General features: G+C 49.5%; 1 long non-coding RNA gene across 3 annotated transcripts in view; it reads right to left on the bottom strand.

Annotated features, from left to right (window-relative positions):
* LOC106019897 (uncharacterized) overlaps positions 1-27124 on the bottom strand; it is a 77804-nt gene that overhangs the window by 25660 nt on the left and 25020 nt on the right. For all 3 annotated transcript variants that reach the window (XR_011805290.1, XR_011805289.1, XR_011805288.1), the window contains exons 3-4: positions 14893-15054; positions 420-2970 (exon numbers count right to left, since the gene is read on the bottom strand). This is a non-coding gene — a long non-coding RNA (uncharacterized lncRNA). The remainder of the gene's footprint in view (positions 1-419; positions 2971-14892; positions 15055-27124) is intronic.

The raw sequence follows: 27124 nt of genomic DNA on the forward strand, positions 1-27124 counted from the left end.
CCGTCCATGCACAGCACGGTGTCTGTAAGCATCTTTACAACCAGCATGTGGGCTATGTGAGCAAGCCCTGCCTTATCCTACGCTGCTTCATGGTGATTCTGCCCCTGGCTGAAGCAAGGGAACACGCCACAGAGCAAAAGCCCTCTCTTTCTGCAGTTTGGACCAAAGATGCTTGCAGCTGCAGGGAAGAGCACTGAAGCAGTGCCTACGCAGACGTGCACCCCACACGCTCTGCTACAGCTGCTCTGGTTCAGTTCCCCCCTGCACGAAGCTCTCTCAAGGGTAGCCTGGATGCTCCTGGCCGATGGTGACAGATCGCAGGAAGGCAGCTCTTGTAAACAAAGATCTGCAGGCCTTGTAATCACCACCACTCCTTCTTCTCCCCCGGCTCAATTAAGAGACAATGTTTTCCTGCTCACCCGCTCTGCTTTTATTTGCTCTCCGTCTCAGGCTTCTGCGGAGTTTTTCCTCCCCTTCCTCCTGCAGCTGAATGCTAATGGACCGGGCGCCACTCCAGCCCCGAGCTCCCAGCCCTGGGCAGACACCCAGGGCACGAACGCGACGACTTCCAGAAGTGCTCCTGGGAAAACGGGAGTTTGTTCAAGGGAAGGGCTCTGCGAAGGAAATCTGAGTGAGGAAAAGGTGTGCCATAAAAGATAAATCTTTAAAACGCGCTGAACCTCACGTGGGGGGTGCTTCTACGTGGAGATAAAGCGGTCTTAATTTGAATGAACTTTATTCCTTCCCAAGGAGGGTAAACGAAGCCTGATTAAAGCCACTTGAATTCTGGCTAAGAGAGCCTGCCTGGGGAGTTAATGGCCAGTAACAGGCAGCAAACAAAGCCGGGTAATGCTCGGCACAGTGGGGTTCAAACTTCAGCACATAACTTCTTATGATCTGCAAACTATATTTCATCTCGGTGTATAAACTGACAACCCAAATTTGTACAGACATACGAAGACAGTAATATATGCCTCTCTTAACTTGCTCCTGTTCAAAGGCTGTAAGTACACAATCGGGGGGGGGTAATGACAGATTAGAGGAGAATCACTTCCAAGCACAGCTCAGAGGGATGCAGTGACATCACTGCCTCAGCTGTGCTGGCTCATCCAGGTCTGGACCACGTCATCCTGCAACTATCAAAATCACATCTTAAGCGATGGCAGAAGCTTGCTGAGCTCACTCATCCCAGCTGGGACTGCAGTCCCAGTTCTCATCGTCATTCCTCACCTGTGGTCATTCCTCACCTACTTTCCTTTTTTATTTTTCCCAATCTGTTCCCATTAATAATCCTGGTTTTCATCCTCAGCCCCTACCCGGTTTCTGCCCAGAAAACCGAAGTAACTCTCTGGGTGAGCCATTTCTCTTCTGATGGAAAGCTCAGCCAGCATTTCAGTGGCACTGCCTCCCATCTCCTTGACTGTGCAACTTAAATAACCCCTAATTTAGGCCATCAGGTCTGAACCCAGGCTCAGCACCGGAGCCAAAGGGATATCTCTTCCCTCCGTGCACCTCAGCGTGTTCCAGCATTTGTCCCAGAGCCCAGCATCTATTTATAAGGGGAAGAGAAGGCTGTGCCAGCCTGAATGCTTTGTTATTTTCTCTGACTGAATCTGAATTTTGGTGGCAAGAAGCACTGCCACTCTGTCTGTTTGACCCCACTTAGCCTCTGACATTAGAAATGCAGAAAATTCACAGTCCCACCAAAGCAGGGGAACTGTAATTGCATCGCCACTGACAGATGCTGGTTGTTGAACTGTGAGGAGCAACAGGGGATTTCGGGCTCTCTGTTCTTAAAGGCACAGGAAGATGGAGTTCCCGTGTTCCTCACAGACCTCAGTTATTTTCTGTTTTGAGCTGCACATTTCTTTTCTGCCAAGCTTCTGCTTTCATGGGACAGTGCCCGGGTTTTACACTGGAAGTGCCTGGAAGTGATGGAAAAGAAAGAATAAAAGAAAGAGGGAGGGAGAAAAGGAAGGAGGAAGGAGTAACATTAAAATCAACAGTTTCTCTTCTTTTCATTTTAGGTCAGAAAAAGTCTTCCCAACTTTACGAAAGGCATATTGAGAAAAAAATCAGTAAATTCATGAACATGCAGTTATTACTTAGCAGACAAATTACATTTCTTCCGAAATGTTCCAAAATGCATTCATTTTCAGAGTACATTACTTTCATAATACTGTGTGGAACATTAAATGAGAATTTCCCTGACTTGGCTACAGAGCACATTTTTATATTTCATAGTCTGACACAGAGCCCAGGGTAACTAATGAAAATCTTTTCGAAAAGTGACAATCTTGTCTAGCAGCCTCGCCTGTTGAAGAGATTGCAACATAAAACAGATGAGTGCCCTGCTTGACAGCTAATTGTGTCGGGCTTAATTACAACAAGCAGAATTTAATCGGCTGTGCAGTGCAGTTTTTTAGGATGGGGGAACCATCTGGAATGTACCTTGCTCCTAGGCTGATGGAGGGGCGGGCATCGCTGGATTTCAAAGACAGGGGAGCAACCGTGTGCGGATTTAAATGCAGAAGAAGTTCCTTCCCCAGTGTATTTCATTTGAGCTGTTTGATGAATTTCAGAGATATTTATGCAAACCTGCACACTGTTGCCTCGCGAAGACAAGGTTTTGGAAGCCTTCCCAGGCTCAATTTGATGAGCCTCGTTCCCCCTCCGTGGCCCTGCGCTGTGGCCAGAGCTCGACGCAGAGCTGTCAAGTTTCACGGACTGAGTCCCTCTCTTGGTCCCTCGCCTTGCTCCGCTGTGACGCCTCTCCCTGCCCCTGCGATCCTCCAGCCGGCTCCATCAGGTGTGGGCAGTCCCAGCACAGGACAGAGCTGAGCTGCAGCCAAGGCAAAGTGCTGGAGAAACACCTTCCTCGGGGCCAGTCTGGCATCGTTGTCTTGGTTTGCCTTGCAGCCTGGCACGAGGTGTCCACGCCAGGAGCTGGAGAGCTGTGTTTATGTTGGCCTGAAAAAAAAATTGAAAAGGAAGTGCCCTAAGTCAGAGATCTCCAGGCTGTCATGGGCACAGCAGGAGGGGAGGGACGGGAGGCAGGCACCGGCCCTTTGCACTGTTGTATGTCCCATTTTGAGGCTGAACATCGGCACCCGGGGAATACAGGCTGGGGAGTACTCCAGCGCTGACCCTGGCGAGGCTGATGCCATCTCCTGCTGAACTCCGGTGGAAACAGGCTATTGATAACCGACAGACTCCCTGAGAACTGCAGGCTAAGGCAGTTCCTCATTTTCTCCCCCTGAATACATTTAATACCCAGCTATTGAAATAGTCCTTTGTCATGTCAGAACAAGGAAGAACGAAACATGCATTTCAAAGCCTTTGAAACAACAACAAAAGGCTCGTGCTAGTGCAGGAATCCTTTGGTACCGCATGCCTGGCAAGAGCTGCGTGCCCACAGACCGGTCCCTGCGGGCAGGGACGGGGCTGCTCCCCTCCCTGGGAGCCAGCAGCCAGGGCAGGAGCCCAGGAGCGAGGGGCAAGCAGAGCCTGGCTCCAGTCTGCCCTCCCTCATGCATAAAACGTGGATTTGGGTACAATAGCCCCAACTGGTGGTGTGCCTCTGTCTTCCGGGCAAAGAATTAATCCCTGGCCAACTTTCAGGACAAAGTCAGTCACAAAATGGCACCTCTGAGGTCTCAGTGTCTGCAGCGTGTAGATGGATCCCTCACTTCAGGGGTGTTTTATCTGTTTTTGTTGCTGCATGGAGTCCTCAGTGTCTCTCCACGGCTGTCTCCATCCATCAAGGGCTCGGGGAGCAAGGCCTCTTCAGTGGGAGCCCCAGCAGGGGCCTCTCAGGAAGTAACATCCCCCAGCACAGCCCTTGTGGCCTCTCCGGGCCTGGCCTGGCCCCGCCGTGGTTTGGCTCGTGGCTGCTCACACAGGGCCTGTTGCTACTCCCAGACACACGGCTCTAATCTGCTCCCCGACTCCAGCTGCATGTTTTGCTCTGGCTCCGCTGTGAGGTTCCTTCACCTCACGCAGCGTTTCTCTTGGTGTAATTGACTCGAGGCGTCTTCCTCCTTTTTTCTTTCCCCCTGTCCGTTTCATCCAGCCGTCTGCAGTTTGATCTCTGAGAGGCTGCCGGGAGCTCCCTGCTGGGCTGACTTTGCTCTGACGCCTCCATCTCCTCCGTCAGGCAGGGCAGTGGCTGTCACCTTTCTTTTGTCAGGGCCACGTCCTCACCTCCCCTTCGCTCAGGCTGTGTTCTGGCCTACCTCCCACCTCCATGGAAGCGGTGAAGCCTCTTGGAAGGGTGGATGTGAGCCATGGGTTGGAGGAACTTGTCCCATGCAGGGCTGAGCCCAGAAATCCGAGTGCTCTGTGTGACCAAGCAAAGCAAAGCCCAGGTCTGGGCTCAGCAGGGGCTCATCTACAGACTTGTGGGAGATCAGGATGGGCTTTGGGCTGGTTTTATGCCTGTGGTCCTTGACAGTGTCCTTAGGAGGGTGGAAGAAGCTCAGCCTGGGAGCTGTGCACCAGGGACTGGACTCGGTAGCACTCAGGAGGAGCCACAGTAAGCTGCAAGCGCCTATAAAACCAGCCCCGTTGTGTAGCTGGGAGGAGAGGGGCTGGCAGCATCTTTTGGGTGCTGCAGGCTGCTGCCTGACACCACCTCCCTCAAACACTTCAGAAAAGCTGCCTGCAATCTGCTTCGTAACTGAAAAAAGAAAAAAACCACAGCAGGTCCAGGTTCCGGTGTTTTCACATCTAACCCAGCAAGTCTGTGCCCCTGTCCAGGGGCTGCTCTGGGTTTACTTGGGAGGCAACTGGGAGCAGAAATGGGCACAGGCCCTACATTCTTTGGCCTTACACTGGCTTCATTGAAGTAGATCCTCTGTGCAGCCACTGCTTCCCCCTCAAATGTCGCTGTGGGGTCTGCCAGTGACCCCTGTGCCTGCCCAGTGCATGGACAGGGAACCGATACATTTGGTGGGGTGTTGGTGGGCTTCATCAGCCTGTACAGCCTGGCTGTGAGCAGCACAACGTGCTGGTCACAGCAGGCTGGCAGCACCTGCAACACCTGGGTTCATTCCTGGGTTTCTCAAATAACCTTGGGCAAATCACTTGCCCTTGTATTTTTTTGCCCCTTCATTCAGCTGAGAGGAATGAGACCATCTGTAGGAAAAGGCTTTGAGTTCTCTAGAGAAGCAGCTCCTGCATCCCACACTCATTGTGAAATCTTCCTTCTGTTTCTTCCCCTCTCTCCTCTGTAATTTTCAAGCCAATAATCATTAGCCATCCCTCAACGAGCTCCCCTCAAGGCAATTAATTACGATCTATTATGCCCATTTTACAACTGCAAAAACCAAGAGGCAAGGTCAGACACCGGCAGCCTAGAAGTCAGAGGCAGGAAGCCTAGGAGGCCAGTCCATTCTCCATACCAGCATCCCTGCTTTGACCACCAGACCTTGCTACCCTCAGAAACCCTATCAGGGAAAGCCAGGCGACAAGCATTGTCCACACTGCTAATCTTCAGAGGACCATATTAGTGCAATTTGATGTCAAGACGCCTTATCTATCATGAAGCAAAGAGTAAGATTAAAGGACTGGAGTTACAAGTGCCTTTTTGTTTGCACTAACTGGGTGAGTGTCTGTCTGGAAAACAGAAGCTTTCAATCTAAATTGCTGTCACGTTTCCCATACAGGAGTAGATTGGTCTCAGCACCCTTATTAAAAATACTACGAGCGTTCTACAGCTGCGGCTTGAAACTCTGCAGCTCTCAGTCAGGAGGTTGCAAAGTAGATCTTCAACACCAGATACTGATCACTGCTACTCCGGCGTAAATCTGAAGCAGCTTCCCTGAAGCTAGTGGAGTAACTCCTGGATTTACACCAAACCTGATGCCGGGGACCTGCTTGCATTCCCCAGCCTCTTTGCACCAACTCAGCTGCAGCACATCCTAGATTAGCAGAGCTGTCGTGGAACAGGGCAGAGCTGCACAGATTTGCTCACTGATGCTGCCCCCTGTTTGCTACATAAATCCTGATACACCCCGGTGTAAAGGAGAGTCAGAATAAGTTCCTTTCAGCCACGTCGTATCTCTGGGAGTTATTACTCCAGAGCATCCCTGAAACCACTGGGGAGAAGAAAGAAGGGATGTTGGAAAAAGGCTAGGTTTAAAAAAAAAAAAGGGAAAAGGGAAAAAAAAAAAGAAAGAAGATGGAGTAGGAGAAATGCAAAAAAAAGAAAGGCAAGGAGGAGCACGGAACAGAGGGTTATCAAAGGCTTCTGTTGTGTGCTTAATGATGCTTTAATCCCATAATGACATGGAGGCACACGAACATGAATATGGAAGGCAGGTACAGCCAGGATCAAACGTGCCTGTTTTTTTTTTGTGTGTGTGTTTTCACCTGAAATGCATCCAAAACACACTGTCAAATAGTGTTTGCTACACTTGTCTCCTGCTGCCACTACTCTGCCCGGCAGCTACGTTGACACCGCTCCAGCAACAGGGTTGAGGGAGGGAAAGGGGACTGCAAACTTCCTTGGGGAAGAGGATAATAACCATAACAGAGATCAGTATCCTCCTGAGACCGCCCGGCTTTGCTACTAGCAACAACAGCCCCGCAGATGGCAGTGGCAAGTTAAAATCCAGCCAGCTCCGCTCTTTGCCTCCAATAGCAGCCTACATGTCTCAGCAGATAGAGTTCCTTGAACACTGACAAAACCAACAACTTTTCCCAGGCCCGGGCTGGTTGTCTTCTTGCTTAAAGGGAAATCTTTCCTCTCTGTTTTCTCTTCTTCCCAGGTCTTGCTTCAGAGGTGAGCTGAGGCTGTCAGCGGAGCCGCAGCACTGAGAGGTGCAGGGAGGCAACAGAAAAGGGGAAGACGGGGCTGTGACAAATAGAAACGTGGAGACACGAAGGTGATGCTGGGGTCCAGGGAGGAGCAGCATGAGGGATTGGGGGGCATGGATGCAGGAGGAGGCAGCTGAGCAGGGCAAGGCCAATTTACCTTCGCCTGGGCACTCCTGCAAGCTCCGGGTGAACCCCAGGCTCCCTGTGGCCCTCGGAGCACTGCAGATGAGAGGCTGCTGCTTCTTCCCCTGTATTTATTTGCGTGGGGCCACGAGTGCACAGGGGACTTTATAAGAGCAGGAAAACGGAGCTCTGGCCTTTAAGAACTTTGTGACTCAGCAAGGAGAGAGAGGATTAATATGAGCTGGTGCCTTGGAGGGCAGCAGGGAGATGAAGTTCAGGAGAGGGACTTATATCATCAAGGCATGGGAACAGGCGGTGACCACAGCGAGCTACCTATCCACGGGCTTTAAGAAGCTGGATGTTGCATTGCAGTATCCTTTCTCACCTGCTCTTCACTCACATTTCCAGCAGAAAAAACCAAATTTTTAAGTGTAACTCCATCAGATTCAATGAGAAGTGCAGACATCTGTGTTCTTTTCCCCTTAACTGAAGCTCAGAGCTTGGCAGGGCACTAAAGAGTGGTTTATCTTCTCCAGAGCTCTCAATTCACAGGGGAAAAATCGGACTCTGGCACTCTGGATTCCTGTGCCCTCCAGGATGCAAAATGACATCAGGCAACACGAGAGCTGAGTGCCAAGCCCTTTGCTGAATGAGGAATGGCATTAATGTAAGCAAAATCCAGGGCTGAGATCTTCTCAGTTCTCCCCCTGTTGAGCTCTGCTGACCACTTGCTCTGCTGGGCCAGAGATGTCCTCTGGGCTCTCTGCAAAGGGAAGGTGGCCTCCAGGTGGGCATGTCTGGCTTCCTCCTTCTTCCATGTTTTGCTCCCTGCAGTACTAGGACTGGTAATTTTCAGCAAGTGCTCTTTGGATACTTGCTCTCATTCTGCAGCTTGGCCCTTTTCTTACCTTGTGGCTCTTTGACCTTTGGCCATGCTCCACATACATAACATCCCAGGTATAAATGAGGTAAGAGATTAAGTATGCAGAGTGTGAGCTGACTCCAGGCTGCCAGAGCTGGGAAGGGAGCAAGGGGATGTTAACCTAAATCCATCACCCCTGGCTCTCTTGCTGAAGTTGAGCAAAACTGCTCCAGCAAGTCTGATGCTATGGAGGATCCAAGGAAGTGCTGGGAAATCCTGATTACTAGAGGTAGCCTGAGTGCTCTGTGCTCCCGGCCTTGCTGCCATAGGTGAAGACGTCTCCGTTAAAAGGCCCTTTTACTTTCTTGGTCTTTCCCAACGCTTTTTTGTCATCCTCTTTTCTCATCCTTTCCCACTTGCCAATGAACGATGGATCTGTCGTCTCCACGTTTCCAGGGTAACGACAAAAAGTTTCCCTCCAGCCCAGAGGTAGAGCAAACCCATTCTGCTGGAAAATTCAAAGCGAGGATTAAAATTTATAAAACAGCACACGACCTAGTGCAGCATCACCCGCTCCTGCCAATTCATCCAAATCGCTGCACATAAGCAGCAAAGCTGGGGCCACCTGCACAGGATTATTCAGCGGGTCCCTTGGGGCAGCGGAGAGCCAGCTCTCGCCTGCAGTGGACGGAGTTTTGTTAGCAGAGGCTGCTGGCCACCAGCGGGTCCCGTGGCTCCTTCTAGCCTGTGCTCCTTTGACTAATGTTAGTGGATCCAGACACTGCCTGAAGAAGGGGGGAGAGAGCAGCTTTGTTTTTAATGATGATTCTGGATCTTCCAGTTGGCCTGCTTGATCCTCTCTTATCTGATCTGGCAGAAATAAAGTAGAGAGGCAGCAGGGAAGAATAAGGAGAACAACTTAAGCCCACGTAAGGGTTTAAGTCTTCTTTAAGCAAGACATGGTCTGGGTCGATTGGTTTCCCAAGAACCCTGTACAACAAAGCCAGCGATCTCCCGAGGCAACAACTGGTGATATGAAGGTCTGGAGCAAATGACTTTGCAAGACTTAAAGGCTAACAATTTATGCACTCAATATTTCAGGCCATCAAATGTATTTCTCCCTGAATGAAACCTCTGGGAATTAAGTACCTGAGCTCCTCTCTGAAACCGATTCCAAGGCATTTCAGCTTTTAAGCACCTGAATCTCTCAGGCACTTTTGTTGTGCCTCTCACCAAAGCATGCTCCCTGCCCGTGAAGGGTTTACATCCCAGCGATAAGACAAGAGCCAATAGTTTGATGCCAACAGATGGAAGCAATAAGCAAGTACAGTGACTGTAACAGAAATAATAAACAACCCCACATAGAACATTTTCTTCTGTGCTAGCCAAGGAAAGTCCATTAATTCTCATCTAGAAATCCCTGTAACATTTGCAGCAAGGATGTGCCATGGCTGTGCGTGCTGCTGCCCCACAGCACACATTTGCCTTGGAAATGCGAGCCATCACCGGTGAATTCTGCTGTTTTCTCCTACCAGCTCATTTCCAGGTTGTCCAGGGAAGCAGAATACGCTGATTAGCACAAGCTGAGCCAGACGTGGGTGAGGATCACTGGGCAGGATGGCAGGGAAGCAGCCTCTCTCCTTGCAGATGGGCTGTGAGGGTCCTTCTCGCTCTGCGGACTGGGCTGCTGAAATGCTGGCACGAGACGCTGCATTTATAACACCAAGAGTTACACATGAAGCAATCCCAAAGCATAATTACTAATAAATGTTTAATTAATAGCTTATGCACGTGTTGATAAGTTCATTAAAATGATGCATGAGCACATGAATATTCCTGAGCAGGCAGGAGTGAGAGAAGTTACTGCTGGGAAGTGTGTTAACAAGGGGATTACATGGGTTGCATATGGAGGCTGCAAGCGCTCCACTTGCTCCTCTTAGATGAACAGTTTATGGCCTGCTAGGACCACACAATCTCATTGCAATCTCCTCTTCACAAATCTCCCGCTTCTCCTCTTTAATATAAACAAATAGACAGTGTTTTCCTGTTAATAACATCCAGCAGTGTGGACCAAAGCAAATGAGTTAATTGCTTTGAGAAGATTTAGCTGCATTTCCATCCATTGGAATGATTGCTTCTGGAAAAATAAACACTCGAAACCTCCAACAACAAGAAGCAAGACACCTAAAAGGTCAGCTCCAACAACTGCTAGCGTGGAATAGAGAATTCAGTAAAACCAGGCACTGCATGATTTTGTCTGCTTAGGCTCTTGCTCTCTTTTTTTGCTCCACAGAACTGAAGCTGATGAGGTCTGCAATGCCTGCCCATTGCACCGCAGCTCTAGAAAAGGCCTTGGGCCACAGCCCCTGCTAATTGCTAGTGCTTGCCTTTTGTTCCTGGGCCTTTCTTTCTGCATCTCAGTACAGACAGTCAGGCTGGGGTGGAGGCAGAATTCTGGACAAATTCAAACGCTGCCTGCTTTTGAAGCCCCGAGGAAGCGTGTTCTGGTTCTTGGCATCGTTGCACGAGCTGTTTTTGGCTGGGAGTATGAACAGCAAAGCCAGGGTAGCAGAAGAGCTGCTCTATCTAATCTCATCTTCTCGAACTAATAATCTCTCTAGCTGTTCATGCTTTATATCTGTTCTGTATTCTAACTAATCTATTTTATTGGTGCCTCATCCATTCTGGATCCCGTCTCATCTGTTCTAATGATTTATAATCCAGACTGGATTCTGAGAACAAGTTTTAAAAGGCTTTTGTGAGAAGATTAAGACTTGCTATAAATTGTATAGTCCGTGTGAGTTAGGTACCTAGATCTGAGTCAAAAAACACGATGGCTACTCCTAAAGTGCTTGGGAAATGTGGCCCTCTGCCCCCTGGGACTGAGTCCATTCCAGCTAGATTTAGGCAACTTTCCATCCAGGTGTAATGTGGTCGCCTTGCCTGGAAGGGCAGCAGCAGGGAACCAGGGAATCTCTATTGCAGATATATAGCATCAGTCTAGGAGAGATAAAATATGGTATTTTTGGCATTTAGGCCCATTTGTGGCATTTGTGGCGCATTTGTGGCATTTGTGGCCTTTTGGTCCTTCCACAATACAAATAAAAAAGGAAGGCACAGATATGCCTACCTTTGCAGGTGCCCAAAAATATCAGGCTGCCTAGGAGACATTTCCTAAGAGATATTTTCTGCCTGTGAGCAGAAGGGAACAAGCCCCAGCCCTTTCCTCCATCACCTTCTGCTATCTGTTGTGGGTACTTCACCGAGCGCTATCAAAAATCTCTGTAAAGAATAACAAAACCCTCAGCTTGTGACCAAGGTGGTTCCAATTATTTAACAAGCCAATCTGGAGTAACTCCACCCCTGTTCCCAGGACAGACCCGAGCTCTCTGGTGGCGGTGCGGGGTCTCCCTGTACCCACACGACAGGCGCGCGCTGTGCCCGCGCCATCTGCTCACCGCCAGACTCGCCTCCCACGCGGCAAGGCAGGAGCACCCGTGTGCTGAGCATCCTCGGGGAGCTCCGTGGCTTTCTTCAGGGCCAGGAGGAAAAAGCCAGCTTCGGATTCCCAACCACAGCCACTTTCCCTCTTTATACCTGTCTTTGTACCTCTTCATCCAAAGCTGGTTGTGATTACAGCCTCCCAGCACCTGAAGTAATGGTCCTGCTCTAACGTCACCCAACGCACCCATCAGCTTCATTCTCCCTTTTCCTACGTGCCACCTTTCAGGTGCTTTGAATGTGAAAACCATCTGAGTCGCTCTGCTTAACACAGGATGCTTTGGCTCGTATTTTGTGCAGACAGAGGAAAAGGAGCCAGCCTCATTGCTAAATAAATAAAATAGTGACTTACTTGGGAAAAAACCTCTAATGAGGTCACGAGGGGTGAAATGCCACCGCTGCAACTGGTGACCTTTTCTCATTTCCAAAACAACATTTGCTAGATATAGACACACACTACTGGTTGTTTACAAAGTGATTGAGGATTTTTGCTTACAGAGAGATCCTGGTTTCTGACTTTTGCTACTGCCCACAACCTCATTCCAGCACTGACTCTCAGATAATGACTTGCAGCCTTGTGAGGGATTTTGCTGAAACTTTGTGGGAAAGAAGTCATCTCTTCCGAAACCAGACAGCGGGACAGGAGGTTGGAAATATTTAATTTGCTAACAGCCACCAGTGAGCAAGAAGGGTTTGGTAAATAAGCCATAAGAAGCCCACAGCCAACCCTGCTTTGCCCCAAGAAAAGGGAGTGGGGGCAGCAGGTGAAAAGCTGCTGAAATGCTGCTGAGGAGCAGCTCCAGACCACAGGACCCAACGCTTCTGAGCAGCCCAAGCCAGGCCCAGCCCCAGCAAGCATCCAGCCCCTGCAGGAGACGGTGTTGGTTTCATAGCCATGTCCTTAAGCACTCACACACCCATCTCAGCAGCTCTTTGCCTCCCACCTTGGTCACACCGTAAATGAGGAGGTTAAGCCCCCAGCCATCAGTGAAACAGCCACATCTTTCTCCTTGACATTCAAGTGATTGAAAAGCTCCTTGTAGGGTCGAGCACGGTGGCTTTTAAATAATGCATTGTGTTTGTTATTGTGTTGGCATTTCAGTGCTGGCTGAAAGAGGACAAGCAACTGGAGCCCCAGTGCTCCATGCTCCTTACAACGGGGTATCTGTGATATGCCCTACGTCCCTTGAGAGAGCAGCCCAAGAGGACAGACCTCTCCCCTACCCCAAAAGCCGTGGCCATGTTCCCAATTACAGCCAGAGACACAGTGGGGGCATCACAGGTCCGTGAATGAGGAGAGAGGCCCAGCAGGTAGAATCCACTTTGCTGACTCTCAGCTAAATATTTTGGAGGATCTGGTTTGAGTTTTCAGGCTGGTGATGTGTTGCCAAGAGCTGTCACTTCTACTTGGATCAGTCACCTTGAGTGGTGTGTTAGGACCTTTCTCAATATTGAAACCAACCCAGGCCCCAGCATTTAGGAGCTGATAAAGTCTCTCTCCTTCCACTGTGCATCATCTCTCCCTGATCCTGCAAGACACCAGAGAAAGAGCAAGGCAGAAAGGAGGAAAGGCATGAGATGCTCAGGGCCACAAAGAACAAGGGGAGAAAACGTGGAGATGGTTTTTTCATTGTCCTGACACAACTGGACTGAAAGCACCATGTGTGTATACGAGCGAGGTTGGGACATCTGTAATGCAGACAGCCTCTCGGTGCTGCACCAGTCTCCCTTAGCAAAACAGAAAAGTGTGAATGATCCTGTGCAACGTGCCTGACGTGCCTCAGGAATGGTGATTTTTGAGGAAGCTGCTGCTCTGCACCACACACCCTTGCCTGCAGTATCACTGTCAGCGTTTTAGCTATGGCCTTGCCATCTACAAAAGGCAACCATGCAAAAAACAGAGCACCTACTCCAGATTTACACCATGACAGGAAGAGAATTTTGGCCCAGATCATTTATGTGTGCGTTTTTTTTTTTTCCTTTTTTCTTTTTTCAAAAGCAATTAATTAGCCTTGGTTTACAGCAACTTCCCTTCCAGCAAAAATCAGGCCTTGCTGCGATAGCAGCCCTAATTGCCATGTCAGATATTTCATAGCCCCATTCATTCCCCAGCACCATCAGCTATTGTTATAAATTAATAAAGCCTGGACACATCCCGTATTTAAGAATGAAAGCAGAGAAAGGGAGTGTGACGGAGCCTTAAAGAGACAGGGGATCGGAGGGTTCCTGGCAAGACCCCTCGTCTCTCATCTCCTTGCCTCCTTCTCAAAAACAGCACCAAAATGTGCATCTGGAGGTATTTCTAAATGCAGCTGCCTAAAAACACATCCATTCAGAATTACAGGGTATTTTTAGACTGTAAAAGAGAGCAGATATAAATACGTCTTCATTCCTGCTGCAATCCAATTGGTTTAATCAGTTACATCACTGATAGGCTTGATCCATGCTGTACAAACACAGCTTTAATTACAGAGCGAGCACACAAAACATGTATGTATGTGTGTGCGTGTGGATATACGTATGTTTAGCTATATAATATATAGATATTTATCCACAGGCATAGGCACACATACCCCTCCCTTCTCTATTAAAAAAATGCTGCCTGAATCATTTTCACAAATAAGACAAACCCCATATTTTGCTGGCAAAACGATTACGGCTGTCAGATCTGATGGACGCTGTGCCTCCGATGAATAATTCATGGCAGCTAATTATAAGCTGGCAGATTTCTGGCATTGTGGCCTGAACGGGTTGGAGATCCCAGTTATCTGTGACTGATCTGATCCTCCCGAGGTCCTGAGACACCAGAACAGAGGGACAAAGGGGTGGCATTACTGTTGCACAAATTGGTTTAATACACATGAAGTGAGTTAGGTGGGGGCTCAGCATGCTCCTAAGTACTGCATGGTACAGCATGACCCTGAAAGTGCCCCCCAAAGCCACAAAGGTTGCATGCTCCAAACTGTACGCAAGGATCTCAGCTCCAAGGATTTGATAAGGGTAATTGTTAGGTGAAACAGCTACACAGGTCTGCCTCTGCCCCCGTGTCGGATCTCCAGCAGTGGGCAGCAGCAGGCGGCCAAATCAAGAGCAAAAATTAGGGGTAAGATTTCAAAGCCAGAGCCTGGGCTACCTGTTCTTACCAGCACTGCTTCCTGCAGCTCGCGTACCTCTCCTTTTTATGATTCTCACTAGCGAGAAATAATGTGGCTCCTCCCTTCCCCTCTGCTAAATGCGACAGAGCCCCTGCGGCTGGTGCCAAGCAGCCTCTACCAGACGGCAGCGAGGGCCGAATCTTTCAGACCTGCAGCGGATGAGCTTGGAGGGCACAAGGGGCTCTGCCCCAGCCTCTGCTAATCCACTGCAATGAGGCAAATGCAGAGCCTCTGCTGAAGTCCAAGGCTCAACGCACACCTGTAAGCTCTGTGCTGAATCACAGTGCTGGTGTGTAAAGGTGAGGAAGAGGAGGAATACGGGGAAGGACAACAAAGCAACTGGTTGCACTGGTCTGACTGGGAAGCAGAAGCACTGCAGCAGGCAGACAGTGAGCACTGTGGCTGGACTGGCAGCGGGAGGCTCATTGTTACCTGGTGGTGGTTTTGCAGGCAACGTTTCAGACGTCCCTCGCTGCCATCCCTCCTCTGCACTTCATGGAAAGCCTGCCGTGAGGGTCTGTAGCTCTGGTTTAAAGATACCTGCTTCTCTGGGGCTCTGGAGACTTCACAAGGCTTTTATTCACCCATCAGTCACTGGAAGGAGAACAAAACATTACAGGCACAACTAGAGGTCAAAAGAAGATCCCTGTTCAAAGTCACCTCCTCAGCAGGAGTTAAATAGGGCATCAACCTCCATCGCCAAGCACGACGCTTCTCTGAGGCTCCATTTCCATGGCCGGAGCTCACCTCTGAGCAAGCAAGAGGCCAAAATTGCAGGCTTTGACTGGAGATTTCAAAAAAATTGTGAGGCTCTGACCCACACCAGGAGATCTGGGCCAAGGATGGCAGATGGCAAAGATTAGAAAATCCATGACCACAAACTCTGTGTCTGAAATATCCGAGGCAAATTTCTTTAGGCTTCTACAACCCATTAATCTTCTACCCGGTAATATAAGACTTAACACTGTTAGCACTGAACACTTAAAGGGGGAGATTCAAGGCTCATTGGTTCAACTCATCCAAGCAGTCTTGAGCTTCAGTGCATATTTCACTTCAGCTCAACACACAGCCAGTTATAACTGGTAAAACCTAAAAGAAAAAGCTCCTGTTTGAACCCCTGGTCCCCCCTTACAGCCCCATTTCTGACTGAAAACAAAACTCCCGCGGGTGACTATGAGAATCTGAAAGACAGATCGGATTCCTCACTGGCCTGTGGGGTTGTGCGCACTTGTTCCAGCTCTGTGTGCAATCACTGCACTGGTGCTCCAGAAGCAGATCCCCAAATCCCAGAGGTACTGCTGACAGCACCTGAGGCAGAGCAAATAACCTCGTCACACATCCGTCCACGTCCCGGCTCCCCTCAAAATAAAAGGGCAGGTTATGAGCAAGAGAATGAATGTCCCTAATAAGGCCAAGCCCGGTAAATAACATTATGCCCACATTTGCTCCGAAACCATTCATATTCTTCCAAGCAGAAAGGTAACAGGAGTTGTACAGCAATAACAGATCGTCAGCTGATGGGAGCTTTCAAGGTTTGTCTCTTCTCTCAATGCACGCTATAAAAATTACCCCCCAGAGTCTTTTCTTTCTCTTTCCTTTTCCTCTTGACATACTGTCGACATAAACTTTCTCCCTGCAAGGAGATTTCTTCTTCCGTGAGTCCCAAGCTCAGTGACATTCTTCATGGTGCCCTGGAGCACCGGGCCTCCGCGTGCGCCTGTCTCTTTGGTGTGAACTTAAAGATCAAGAGTCATTCATTTACAAAAATAGTGAGGACACATTTTCTCCTTCGTGCCCGAGCCTCTTCCTGAGTCTAAAGAAAGGGGAAACGGCTCAGATGAAGAGGCAAGCAAGCAGCATGCACACTCAGGCAATGGGTAGAGTGTGCACGTCAAGATAATTGCAATGCGGAGAAGACAGACACGGCTGCTGATGTGCATAAATCCCCCTTGTCTATAAGCTGCCTTCTCCACCCTACGTTTCCTCTGCAGTTTTAATGTTTTGTTTCAACCTTTGGATTGTATTAAAATATTAATGCTAACGTTTTATTATAATTTTATATTCCACGTTTAATATTTTAATACAATCAAAAGCCCAAATGAAATCTTTCAACATGATCGGGTGAAATGATTATGCGCAATTGAAACAAAGCAATCCACCAGAGCCAGGGAGATGTTTTCCTGGAATTTTCTTTCCCTGGGTACTTACCACATGTCATTCCCTTGTTCTGACAGGAAGACCCCTCCCCACGTCTAAAATATTAGGAATTCAATTCAGTTGTGCATCCAAGGGTCTCAAATTGAACCAAACATCACTGATGGGGCTCAAGAATTGCTTTCTCAAGAGATCTGGTGCGTTTCTGGGGCCTGAAAGGAGCGGAGATGCCCTGGGCAGTAAGGTGTTGAGCGAGGATGGGAGATGCAAGGAGGCACAGCCCTGCTGCCTCATGCCATGTGCCATCCCAGCACCCCATCCCCTTATGCCCACACCCCTAATTCTGCCTCCCCAAAGCACCCCTCAGGTCCTAACCATTTGGGGATCCCTCCCGGGTCCCTGCGACACCCCCTGTTTTATGGCACGAGTAAACTGCTAAGACTTCCAAACAATTTTTCAATTTAAGGCAGATTAAGAGCAAAATTCTAGTGGGACTAATAGTGTGTAATCTTCTTTACATTTCTCCCCTTGCTTTATGAAGAACAGTTCACTGCAATGGCGTATTTCACACTCTGATGCTGATATTTCAATTTCCTGCTTAAGTTACAATAAAAACTGCCCACACTGCTGATGCTCCCATGAAGAATAATTTATGTTGATTGACGTTATTTAATTCCCTCTGGATGCAGCTAATGATTAAGTGATGCCAGGAAATTTAAAAGCACGTCCTACCTGCGGACTCCTCTAAGCTCCTTTGGAAGGTTTTGAAAAGCTTCCAATTTCCAGCACAAAACACTGCTACTGATCTCTAAGCACCTTCCTTGTCTTCCCACTCTTCCTCCCCTACTTCTTCCCTACCCCAAAGGAAGCCGGAATTAAATTAGAGAGCTCAATCAAGGCCTGGGGAATTGAGTTCACAGCAGCAGAGCACTGCTGGGTGGATGCTCGTCTTCCAGCAGCTCCTGGCAGGGTAGCTGGCGGCAGGACACCCTGCCTGCGTTCCCAAACAGGTTTTTAGGACAACTGACAGTTTGATGAAGCCTGTGAATGGGGTTTGGATTGATTTCAGGGACCGCTGGGGAACATTTCAAGATGCTGATGGGGTCCTTGTGGTAATCAGGACCCGCTGGATGCAGAGTGGCACAAGTTGGATGGCAGCAGATGGGAGCAGAAGGGCCAAGCCCTGGGCACCAGCGGCTGTGTGAGGATACGTCCTGGAGGCATCTCTCGGGCACCCAGTTGTGCCAGGCAACTTCATCCACGGGGGAACTTTGCTACAGGGGAAACGTTACAGGATCAGGCACCTGGGTGTAAAATTAGGCTGCAAACCTGCTCCAAAACCAGTCCTTGCATTGACACTCACAAGCCAAACTTTGCTGGCACCCTTATGTTAATCAGACATGAGAAAGGACACGCTTCTTCCCTTGCCTGCCCCCAAACCCCTTCCCCAGCATGCCCAGCCCAGCAGCCCCTCACGCACCTTTGCCCCTGCCATGCAGAAGCAATTTATAGTGGATCCTTTTGCCAAGAGAGGAAACGTTTTGCTTTTATTTGTCAAAGGAGTTGTCCTCCTATCTTCTGCGGACAGGCGCTGTGTCTCTGTGAGGATTTGCCTGCATGGCAAAGATTTACTCTTATTCCAAACTAAATTCAAGTCTGCAAGCTGCTAATCCAGCATCTCTACAGCAGGATAACCCATCCAGCATAGCCACATGATTTCTCAGTGTGGACAAGACCTCACAGGCAGTGTGTGGGGCAGTAAGTGAAGAGGAAAAGGAAATTTTTCTCCTGGCAGCTCCCAAATTTTGGCAGATTCCTCCAGGCAGCTGCAACTCAGAGGGTTAAAAAGCAACCCCAAGCAAGGAAAAGACTGAACATCGCTTCAAAATGCTGAGAAATCTTCTCATCAAAATAATGTCAGAGCCTGTCACGGTGGAGGGAAAACAAACGCGCGATACATGATGGTTCTGCATGAAATGTAAAACGCTGTTTAGTTAAAACAAAACTCTTTCAAAGCACCCGAATGGGGAAGAGGAGGGGGGTGGGGGGGTAAAGGCAGAAAGCACTCCGTTCTCCAAGCTTAAAAGATATTTAAATGGAGAAACCTGTTGAGGCGTGCACAGCCCTGTCTCCGTTTCCAGCAAGCGCTCCGCAACACCCCCGGCGCAGCGAGCGGTAATTACTGTCAGTCAAGGAGATGGGAGCCCCTTTGCCCAGAGCTCAACGGCCTTCCGCTGGCTTCGAAGCATCCCCATCCTCTGCCACAGCAGCTGCAGTGTGATGAGAGCGGAGCAGCCTTTGTGAAGCAGCCAGAAGAAGAAGAAAGTAAGGAGGGATGGTGCCAAATGGATCTGTGATGAACTGTTGCCGGCAAGGTGCTGGATCCCTGCGAGTGCAGAGCCCGTAGTTTGTCCTGTAGTTTGTTTCCCATGCTGTGGAATCCAATTTTTTTTTTTTTTTTTTCCAGTGAATGCACCAAAATGCTGCAGAAAGGGTGTGGAACACGGCATTCAGCATGCCATTACACTGCTGTACCCCAACACCACACAGCTCTGGCTGGGCTTCTGATGTCCAGTCAAACCTTTTGCAGATCTGGCTCTGAAGCCCAAGAAGAGATGGTAGAAGGGATGCAGGCAAGAGAACTGCAGTCGATGGAAAGGATGCTACAACCTCTAGGGCTTTGTTGTCCTCCAGCTTGCTGCTGCAAAGGAGACCAGGGCTTTTGCACGTGGCTCTTGTAGCATCTACACGTGGTCAAACCAATGTCATCTCCTCGACCCTGCCAATCTGTGAAACAGATCCCTTTAACAAGTAATAGTTAATAATAATTGCCCCAAAGGACACCAGCTTGGAAGACAATGATGGAAACCATGGCTAAGGAAAGAAAAAAGATCTGTTTAAAACTGGGGAAGATCAGCATACCTGCGGAAAGAGCCTTTCATGGACATGTCTTTAATCTTTCCCGCTTCCAGACCTTAATAGCAGAACCTGATTCGAAGACTTGGTGATTGATTTCCAACCCAGACACAAAGTGACAGGCTCATTTTCGAGCATTGCACAGCTATAATTCCGTGTTTTATTTGTTATTATTTTAACCTGCTGATGGAGTGGGGCTGTATTCAAGGTAGCGGGTAACAACTCTAGCTTGCAGCATTATTTAGAGTTAGGTGTTTAGAGCAAGAGCCTCGTGCCTCTTGATATTTATGAAGAAGATGTGCCTGTAGCTGCAGCGCTCGTATCTTATTTGTTTGTTGTTCAAACAAAGGATCAGGAAATTGGATGCTGTTTCGAGCGAGTGATATCATCTCAATAGTTAAGGGAAGGCCACTGGTCTTTACCTGTTTCTCCAGCAGAGCAGCGAGGAGGGTTGTCTCCAGCTCAAGGTGAACGAGTCACCTTGTGAAGTGTTTCATCTCTGCAGCCTTGGACAAAACCACGAGACAGACCAGACTCGCAGGGCTCAGCTGCATCCTCAGGCTGTGGGGCCCAACCCCATTGCCTACCACTGAACCCGTCCTGTATGCCTGCCTTCTCATCTGCTGGAACATCTCCCCATTGCATACCTTATTTCCCCTCTTTTTTAAGCTTAAATTAACAAACCTTGCCTTACCCACCACGGAAAAGAGTGTGCAGCATTTTTTTCACTCAAAATTGTTGGAAGGAAAACCTTCCAGCCAGCTTCAGTGAGAGCCCTATTCCACCGGAGACCAGCAAGAAAAATCCTGCTGTGGCTGACAGGGCTTTTGTGGGATTAGGGCCTGTTTATGTAGCCAGAACAGAGTCATGCTGGGTTCCCCCCTTCCGTGGGCCAGGGAAGAGCCTTAGCCCCAGTCTGGCAGCTGTGAGGCTGTGCCTGGGTGGTTTTAAACCTCAGCTAACATACCTTGCCTTGCAGCATGACTCCACAAAGGAGATGGTACACAACCTCCTGCCCTCTGTGAACTTGCCTGTGAGCTCCTAAATCACTCTAGCAGCTTGGAAAAGTTGATTCAGCCCGAGATACTCAGCCTGCTGCAGCAGCAGAAGCTGAGTAAGAGGCTATTTACTCAAGCAATGGAGTTTAACCTCTGCCGTGCTTCCATAGAGCAGACAGCAGCAGCACTGTGCTCACAACAGAAAGCAAGATGCAGGCAGGGATTTTTGGGTGCTGCCCAAACAATCCCAAGACAGCACTACACTACAAAAGAGGATATTTTAACACAGTCCAACAGTTCATGCTGAGACGGGGAGCGTCTCTATGAAGCACTCAGCATCGTTATTCCACTTTCTCATTAACTGTGTAGAAGACCAAACGCTGCCTGCCTACAAAAAGCTATGAGCTCTGTCGGGCTTTGCAGGGAAAACCAACCCACTACAGCCCAGTGGGTTAAGCCAAGGCTTTGAAGGTCATCCAGTCTTATCTGCTTCTTGAAGATCTCTCCTTTGCTAAGTCTTTCACACTGTGCCCTGGTCAGAAAGTGCAGGTACAGGAGCACAGCCCCAGCCACGTGCTGGGCACCCCGAGCGCTGCTGTGACTCACAGCACACGGCGAGAGACACGCAACTGCTCTGCAACCTGCCAGTTTGCCAATCCAAGAATGAAAGGGGACGAATTAAATATATATATCCCACCCAAGCTGCTACCAGCTCTGTTTTGCCAGAGTGTTATTCATAAAAACAATCTCTGGTGCCAGCTCTGGTTCCCAGCCAGGGCTGCAAACTAATGAAATTGCCTTTTATACCGAGCGTGCGAACAAGCCTCCTGCCTGCAGGAGCGGGCCAGATTCCTCACTGTCATCCTTCTGGGGGTGGTGGTAGCCGGGTCCTTCTGGACTTGACAGCAAATAGGACACGGAATTGGGGGCTGAGCTAAAATTGGTGGAGCGGCTCTGAATCCTTTTCAAAGGAGATCACAACAATGAGGTTGGTGAGGGAGCCTCGACACCCCGCAGCCGCTCAGCTGGCCTGGAGGGGCCGAAGGACAGGGGAGAAGCAGAGAATTAGCTAAGTGCTTCCAAGAGGAGTCTTAGAAGAAAGATGACCAACCTTGGAGGACAATAACCCTCACCACTGCTCAATGGCATTTGGATCTGCTTTGTTCTCTGTGTGTTTTCTCCCACCTGCAGCCCAACCAGCTTCTCAGCACCACCACCAGCACGTTAAGCAACATCTTACATTACCAGGAGTGTTACCAGACTGGGCATATTTGTTGAAGCTCTGCTCCCTGGTGACATCCCTCCACGTTAGGACGGATGGGAAGTAAGGAGCACTCCAGGAGGCACAGGAAAGCACATTTACACACCCAGTAGTTCACTAGTCAGCTCCTTGCCTGGTCGCAGCAGGAAGATGTTTCACAAAGGGCAGAGGAGGGGTGGTTGGGTTCCCTGGGAGCCTGCTCTTGCTGTGCGGTGCTGGTGTGCCCAGCACCATGCACAGCCTCCTGCCCTGGAGGTGAATTCCCCAGGCTGTGCACCCAGGGTCAATTCCCCTTCCTGCCATAACCTTTAACATCTCCACTGTCCCAACCCAGAGACCTACAAGAAGCAGAGATTTCCCTGCACTGGAGAGGAAAATCCTTCCAGGGCCTGATTGTGAGAGCTGAAACACTTCAGTGCTGTTGTGGATTCCTATCCACAAGTCAGCTGCTTGAAAACGATGTGCTGAGGCTAACTTTGAAGCACTACATCCTTTAGTGGATCAAATCTACAACCTGCCCGTGCCCCAGTTCCCCACTGCAGAGAAAGGAAATGACAGCCCTTAGTGCTGGGAGGATGAGTGTGTTAAACCCGAGAGGGGCTCATCTACCACAACGATGGGGCTAAGAGAACGCAGAAGTGCAGAAGGGCAGCAGGAGCTAATGCTGAAGCAATTGAGATGCAGCTGAGCATCAGCTGGGCGCTGCATCCTCCCCCCAGCCTGATGGGCTCGGGGCCACATGCATTAAACTCCCTGCAAAGCTGCAGAGTGCAGTGCACCCAGCTTGCTTCTTACACCCAGCCTCCTCTTTTCCCTTTGCAAAGCTGCTGTCAGCCTGTTTTGTTTCCACCAAACGCGGCCCTCTTGTGTTCATAAGCAAAACCTGGAGAAACCAGAAACAAACACTTTTGAATACAAGAGGGTTATTAGAAAAAGTGCCTTTTCCACACCCTGAACTCCATTCATAAGGCTGAGGGAGCCACAGGCAGCATCCTACAGACATCTGCCCCAAATCCCACAGGAGCAGGCTGAACATCAACACGAGCATCGCGAAGGTTTCTGGCTTCCCTCCCACCCCCACCTCCCCGCGGTTCGGAGACAAAGACTCCTCAGAGGTTTGCAGATCTAAACACGCGGCGCTTGGAAGGAATAAAACCCAAGTGCTATTATCTGAAGGGTGGAGAGGAAGGCCGGCAGCAAAGAATACAGATCAGCCCGGTGCCACTCCGCGCGCGTGTGTGTGCACATGTGCATGAATGGCCACATGCACACCGAGGGAGCCTGCAACGCAGCTCAGATGTGCAGAAATGAAAGGAGCAGTCGTTTATATTAGGGTTTCCATAGAGACCAAGTTTGGAAAGAATTAAGGTGGAGCGATTATGTGTGTTTTGAAGGGCTCGAGATAAAAATAACCCTGCTAAGCGCTGCACGGACTAATTAGACGATGATCCTTGACTTCGAGCTCTGCTCGGCGATACAGTCAAGCTGGGCTCCTGGGCTTGCCCACACATTCCCCTGTCCCTGCTGGTGTGCAGTGGAGAATGAAGTGCCTGGGATCGGCAGTGATCCAGAGCCCCGACACCCATTTCCCTGGCAGGCTGTTACGCTCTTCAAAGGACTCACCCGCTACCACTCTGCTAGCTCAAGCAGAAGCAATATGTGCTCCAGCCCTTCCCCTGTCAAACCTGCTGTCACCGACAGCCAGGCAAAACTCTCCGGGTCACAACACTGGGCTTTTGCTGTAGTTCTGCAAACATAAAGAAGGAGAAAGGTAAGGAGGTAACTGCTCTCCAGTTTTGGAAGAGGTGTCTGACCTCCAGGGTTTCCAGGAACTCCAGAGGTCAGCAGGGAATGTCACATACAGGGCAGAGAGAGGGACAGGGGGAGCATAACCTCGACACGAAATGCCCTGACATTGGTCTGGCACTGCTTTCATACCCAGATACAAAAGAGGAAACAAAATACGAGGAAAGGGAAGACAAAACAAAGGATGGGGCAAACTGGTTCTATGGAAAAAATCCTCTTTTGAAAAAGTCAGAACAAAATCTTCTCAATACTGCATTTTGGAAAAAAAGGATTTTGTTTAGAACTGCAATAACAGGGTAAATGAATCCAAAAAAGCAACAGAAAGTTTTGCTTTGGTGTGGAACAAATACAACTCTTTGAGTTCAATTACTTCCACTCCTGCTTTGGCAAGGGATAATGGAAAAACTTCGTTTCAGGTGGCCTCTCCCCAATACATCACTCCTCGGTTCCTTCCAGTTAAAGCCACGAAACAAATTAGAAGTCTCACTCAGCTGTAGTCCTTAGCCAGAAGAGCAATTTCAGTGCTGCCCTCAGCCCAGCTGTCTCGCAGTCTGGCTATCTAACAAGCCACAACGACTCTCAATATATTTTTCCTAAAGCAAATTCCTAATGATGGTTATGAAAACCTCCTTATGGTTTCCCAGCTGATGCAAATGTAGCATACAGTAACCGGCCGTTCACACACCAACATTTCTAAAAGCAGCCTCTGATTTTTGGGGCTGTGTGTGGGTCCCTTCTGAATGACCCCAGGTGGGTTTCAGGGACTAGGAGCACAACACCTTCGTAACCACATCACCTGCTTCACACCTGAGTGCTGCTTCAAGCCGTTCCCCAAGCAGGCACCAACACCTTCGCTGTCACTGTCACTGCCTCATTTCCTTTTTGATGGCTCTCACCCAAGGGCTGAGGGGAAAAAATCCCCTTCTCTCTTCAGTTTCTGAAGCCTGACAGACAGCGGCAAGTGATCGCAAAGAAGAAGGGCTCCAGATCCACCGGAGTTTAAGAAGGGGAATAAAACCGAACGGCTCTGATTCACAGGGTGGCTCCTGAAAGGACCTCTTCAGACAGGATGGAGGTTTCTGCCTCTGCATCCCGCTGTAAGAGCTCAGGAAGCAAATTAAGGGAACATTTTTCCCCTTGTGCAGAATAATTCCATACAACCTCACCTCTCTGAAGGCAGTGACTCCTTAAGTGTCTTTAATACAGAGGCCAGCTCCTGTTCTTGGCAAGGGTAGGGTAAGCCTGGTGTAGCATCATCAGTTCCTGAGTGTGACTCGTGCTTTCCTTGGGTGCAAGTGATAAGAGACTCAAGCATCTCATTCTGCTTCCCACGGCACCCCCTACAAAAGATCAATCCTGCCTGAGTAAAACAGAGAGCTGCAATGGCTTGAATTTAATTCAAACAGACAGCATGCTCCACTCTGCAAGCAGTGCCAGGGCTCTGGCATCTGCAAAGGTTCAATGTGACGCAGTAAACTTGAGTCAGGCCCACAAAGACACGATCGATGAGGGCAGGAATGGGGAGGCAGGACATGTCTGGCAGACAACGCGGGCCTAGAGTGTCCTGTGTTGCTCCCTGTGTCAACACGAGGTGGGGGGGATGTAATGTGATTTGACATGAGCAGCAGGAAGACAACTTTCCTCCTTCCAAAACAGCAAGTTTCCAACTCGTCACCTGTTTCAATCCAGCCAGCGAATTGCCTGATAGATTTATATTTAGCCTGGTCTCCTATCAAACCAGGTTTAGGTGATCAGTGTGTGCACTCACATACGTGTACCTATACATCTCTCCCCGTCATTTTGGACTTGCTCGCCAACCAAGTCTAACCTGACAGGGAGACAGAAGTCTCTATGAGGCTAAACTCCCAGTGATAGGGCAAAAATAGATATTTGAGCAGGGGTGGGAGACATTAAAAAGAAGAAAACTGCTGAAGTGTCAGCTCCACCCTTACTACACACTAGAGAAACCACCCCAGAAGGGACTGAGCAGGAGAACCTTACAAGCAGGCTTTCCCCAAGCCTCACCTCACGTGGACAAGACACCCCTTTCCAATGCCTAACCACTCTTTCCATGAAGAAATTCTTCCTGACACCTAAGGTCGACATCTCCTGGTGCAACTTGAGGCTGTTATGGCCCCATGAACCTCAAAAAATCAACCTCAACCTTGACCTTGGGAGAACAAGGACGAGTGCCAGGGTCTCTTTTGAAGAGCCAGTGGCACCTAACACCAATGTGCCCACACACCGACGCACCTGAATTTCACGGGACTTGTCCTGATGCTTGAGTGCAGCCTTTGGGCCTGAGGTCAGAACCCTGCAGCAGTTACGATTGAGTTTCCAGCTGCTGTCTCCCCAAAACCAGGCCTCAGCCTCACCTTATCATCACCACGGTGCCTCCGAGCCATGGGCAGAGGTGTGCCCCCCGTGCCAGGCGCTGTACAAACACAACCTTCGTGGGCTGCCTCGACTTGCTCGCCATCAGCTCAGACAACAAAGGAATCTGCCTGACCCTCCCGACTATGCCAGGACTTGGCCTTTTCTCAGCAATTATCTCCTGCAAGGGGAAAAAAAGCAGCTTGGCGTTCAGCTGTCAATACACGTGAAGGAGCCCAGACCCCCCCGCATCCCTCCCACTCCAGGAAGATTAACACCAGCTGCTGCAGGTGTTGCCAGGGCTCCTGGGGAAAGAGTACAACAAAAATCCTCCACTTGAAGGTCACCAGCCACAAAGTACCATGTGAAAGAGCGGGCAGAGCACACCAAAGATTAATGGCACTTCAAGGTTTAGATCTGTCTGCGCTGGGAGGGTCTGTGGAGAGAACCAATAAAGGCTAATATGATTTTACATACAAATGAATCATTTCAAGGAATGAAAAGCCCCGAACGAGCCTCTACGTGGCCGTGCTCCTGTCCTAAGGAGCAGAGGGAGGTATCCCCCACCGATTTGCAGTGTGTGTAATTAAAGAAGAGAGATCACGTTTTTCACAGGCTGAGCCTGTGGGTTTTTGCTGTCCTTCGCTCAGGCAATATCGCCAATGTCAAGAGCTCGACTGGGGCAGCGTGGCCCCGGGCACAGTGCAGGGCTGGGTGCCCCAGGCTCTCACCCTTGCTCTGACACAGGAGGCCGTGTGGCCTTGGAGAACTAATGCCTCCTTTCCCCGTCCCTTTTAAAACAAGCACGCCGAACTGTCTTCCCTTGTAAAATGCCCTCGGAGCTAGCAAAGAGGAGTGCTGCATTTACAGTTATTGCTCCATCTAATTCCTTCACCTGCCCTCCTCAAGGTAATATCTGAGCGTCTCCTAGACCTGCACAAAGCGAGATGACTCATGTCTGTCAGATGTGACTCCTCTACGATTCCCAAAGGGAAAATTAGATATGTGGTGGCGTGTTTTGTTTTGGCAGGGTTGTTTCATGCCTGGGCTCTGTTTCTGGATGAAGGGCTCCCTGTGTGTGTTTCTTTTTTTAGCCGGCTACAGCGCTCTGCGTCTACGCAAGAGAAGTGAGGGTGATGAGCTGCTTGGAAACCAG

Source organism: Anas platyrhynchos, chromosome 29, assembly GCF_047663525.1.
Source record: "Anas platyrhynchos isolate ZD024472 breed Pekin duck chromosome 29, IASCAAS_PekinDuck_T2T, whole genome shotgun sequence".
Taxonomy (NCBI): Eukaryota; Metazoa; Chordata; class Aves; order Anseriformes; family Anatidae; genus Anas; species Anas platyrhynchos.